Source organism: Lepisosteus oculatus, chromosome 14, assembly GCF_040954835.1.
Source record: "Lepisosteus oculatus isolate fLepOcu1 chromosome 14, fLepOcu1.hap2, whole genome shotgun sequence".
Lineage (NCBI taxonomy): Eukaryota > Metazoa > Chordata > Actinopteri > Semionotiformes > Lepisosteidae > Lepisosteus > Lepisosteus oculatus.
The window spans coordinates 50,109,701-50,113,339 of record NC_090709.1 but is presented as its reverse complement, the minus strand read 5'-3'; the positions used below and the strand labels follow the sequence as shown (position 1 = coordinate 50,113,339).

The following is a 3,639-nucleotide window of genomic DNA, read 5'->3' as shown; positions in this document are numbered from 1 at the left end:
ATCTTCTTATTATTGTCAATGTAAACACTGTCTCCGCTAAAGCCGAAACCTTAACCCTCTTTATATTTGCAGAAAATGCGAGTCTTTTGCCCGTGTCCAACAACAACACTTGAGACCGGGGAAGTCCAATAGTGATCAACACCGCAACTCCCCAGAAATCCATATTCACCCTTGGAAAAGTATCTTTGAATGGCTGGCGGGAGATATCATTTATACTCCTGTTGCGTCTTCTGCTAAAAGAGTTTAGAAATACAACGCAGATTTGTTTGAGAATTTGACAAGCACTGTTACAGTATGTTAGCACTGTGAAGTTGGATGTTGATATTTTGATATATTTACCTTAATTTTAACATAAATGTAAACATACATGCTGTACAATCTATGCTGTACAATCAAACACAGGTATATTTTGAGTCTCATGCTGATCGTCCTGTGGATCCAAAAGAAAATTTTAAAGCTGATACATTTTCGATTGGAATTTGCATCTAGCTACAACGTCCCTGGATAAGAGATTTTATTAGTTGCGTGCAATCGGTATCTTTTACTTTATGTATGGTAGTGGAAATAGTTTTAAAAATGTTTTCTAAAGAAGCTTGTATTGCCAGGACCTGCCTTTAGCGCTCAGTAGCGATGACGCTGTTGATATAGGTGGAGAAGAAATGTAAGATGAATTGATGATCTAAGCTAAAATAGTCCTAACACGCCTGCTGTAACAGTGTTTGTATTCATAGCAAGTAATATTCTTTTTCAAACCCGAACGTTGCTTTTGCATTAAGTGTTATGCAACCATTAGCGGTTTCGGTAGCTTCTGAAGACCGCACTTTTCCAAACTGAAGCCTATAAGAACATTATTCAAGACACACCATGGCCCAGAATCGTGCATCGGGACAAAGATTAACATCCATTGAAAGTACTCCCAAATAAAAGATTTGACCGAAAAATAAAAAGAGTAGGCAAGTATTAAAACAAAACCATAACTTCTTGACTTCCAACCTCTTTCCTGGTTCAGGCCATGTAAAATGACATATTCAGTGGACTCATGCCGAGGTTGTGAGTTTAAGCCTCACCTGGAGCAGCCTGGTTTTCTGACTTGACAGGTAAACAGTGTTTTGTGTTATTTGCTAAATGGAGAGAGGATTCTGTGTTAATTGTGCTCCTCCTAGGAGAGGTCAAGATGAGAAGTTCACCGGGCTGGTGGTAAATATCCTGTCCAGGAATATCAGAGCTGTAGGGGGTCAGATCTATAGATGTAGTAAACTCATTAGTGGAGACGGTGTGTCTGCTCTCCGTGAGAGAGCCGGGCGGGAAGAATAATCTGTGGTCTGGGAAGAAGAGACCCTCGTTGGAAGAGCGGCGCTCCTCACAGGAGAGAATGAAAACAATCTTTTTCAGGGACGCTGATTTTTCTCTTTGGGTGAATTAAAAGCACTTGTTGCAAGTGACCTCGTGGCGCAACGGTAGCGCGTCTGACTCCAGATCAGAAGGTTGCGTGTTCAAATCACGTCGAGGTCAGCTGAGGAGTTTGCAGGTGCTGCTGGTGCCGAACCCGGAATTTACACCATGCAGTTGGGTTTTAGCTGTACACCACCTAGGTAATCCGAACGAAATAACAGAACAGTTCAGAACACCCAGTCAGGAGCTTATGAAGCATTTCATCTTGAACACGACAAGAGAAAAGGCACACTGCACATCCGCGAAACATCACGTCCGACTTTAGAGACAGTGACATCAGAGAATGGAAGTTTCAAACCGCTTTTCTGTTACAGGTTCAAGCAAACCTGAAAGTAAGGGAGTGTTTGGTCACTTTTGTATGAAAAAGTGTCTGAAGCCTGTAATTATAATTTGCCCTTCTTTTAATTGTGGTTGAAATCCACTCCCATGTACCAAGACCTTACAGTATATTCATGTTTACTTAAATGACTATTGGACTATTGGACATTAGTTGGTGTTTTTTTTTTTTTGTAACGATTTGCTATTTCATGCAGGAAAGAAAGGAACCCAGACCCAACGTTTGCTTTCAGGTGGGGTTCATTTACATAACAGACATCTATTTCTGAGGAGCCTGATTTGAATCACACAACCCCGGTAGAAGTCGAATCGACAATCTTATAAACCGAAATCAGACGCGTTATCCATTAAACCACTAGCCCGTCACGTAAATTAATTGCACCATGGTGAGTTCAGTGCCGCTACTAGTAATACCCCACCCCCATCTTAAATTTCTAAGTGAGAAACGTATTTTCTACATTTTTGTCAGTTTTAAAACTAGGAGTATACGGCACTCTGCACAGTGTACGAAGTAAATTACTTTCGCAGTAATTAATTTATTTATTATATTTATTAATAAAATAATAAAATAAATTTACTTCGTACACTATGCAGAGTGCCGTATACTCCTAGTTGCGGCACACACGATATATACAGTAAAAAGCCTCAGGCACTGTGTTAGATGTGTTTTAGACGTTATATATGCGTTTATTAATGTCGTCGATTTTACGGTTGCAATTCGACATTGATTATACGTCGCGGCGACGTATTTATACGTATAGCCGTATTTTCGCCGCGAATTACGTATATTCGACAAATCACTGCCCACTGGGAATAGGTTTATTCCATGCTGAAAAGAGAAGAGAGAAAACAACGTTTCAGCTGTGAAACCTTCTTCAGGTTTGTTTTCTCTCTTCTCTTTTCAGCATGCAATAAACCTACAGTATTACTTGTTCCTTTGCAGATACGAATGCTGACGTAGCTACATACCTGAATATATTAAACGTTTCATCTATATGATCAACATAATGTTCTCCTGAATAACTACTCGAAAGAAGCCGCAGCTCAGGTGTTCGAGAGATTTGAAATCGGATCGGTGGATTTAGAGTCCAGACTGCGAACCGACAGCTGACACATGTCTTTTACAGAACCGTTTTGATTTTCTCTACTTTGTCCCCGTAATGTCATTGTCCTGCTCGCAGCCGAGCTCGACACACGGTACCGTCTGGTTTCTGTCGCTGGGCGGGTCTGTGTGGGTTCTAATGCCCCAGTATTATGACGGGGACACTGGACTGTAAACAGGTGCCGTCCTTTGGCTGAGGCGTAAAACCGAGGTCCTGACTCTGTAGTCATTAAAAATCCCAGGCCGTCTCTCGAAAGAGTAGGGGTGTAACCCCGGCATCCTGGCCAAATTTCCCATCGACCCTTACCAGTCATGGCCTCCTAATAATCCCCATCTCTGAACTGGCTTCATCCCTGTGCTCTCCTCACCACTGAGAGCTGATGTGTGGTGAGCGTTCTGGCGCACTATGGCTGCCGTTGCATCATCCAGGTGGGGCTGCACATTTGTGGAGAGGAGTCCCCATTACCTGTAAAGCGCTTTGAGCGGAGTGTCCAGAAAAGCGCTATATATGTTTAATATTATTATTATTATGTAAAATGCAATAAAAATATAATGTTTGATAAATGTAAAAACTGATAAAGCTAATGCTTTTTTCAGGGCTATATCTACTTTAAAAAAAAAGAGAAGTCTGTCGCGATTGTGAAATTTGGAGAACATGCACCAGTGGGTGCCTTCACATCTCCAGCTTCAGTCTCGCCTGTAGCTGCAAGAAGGTTAAAAGCGCACAAGTGATCTGTCTTTGGTCAAAG

At 41.6% G+C, this 3,639-nt stretch overlaps 1 non-coding gene across 1 annotated transcript; it reads left to right on the top strand.

The window, feature by feature from the left end:
* The first annotated feature begins 1,440 nt into the window (after window positions 1-1,440).
* On the top strand, window positions 1,441-1,512 carry trnaw-cca (transfer RNA tryptophan (anticodon CCA)). Its single transcript has one exon. It is a non-coding gene; the product is annotated as a tRNA-Trp (tRNA).
* The last annotated feature ends 2,127 nt before the right edge of the window (window positions 1,513-3,639 follow it).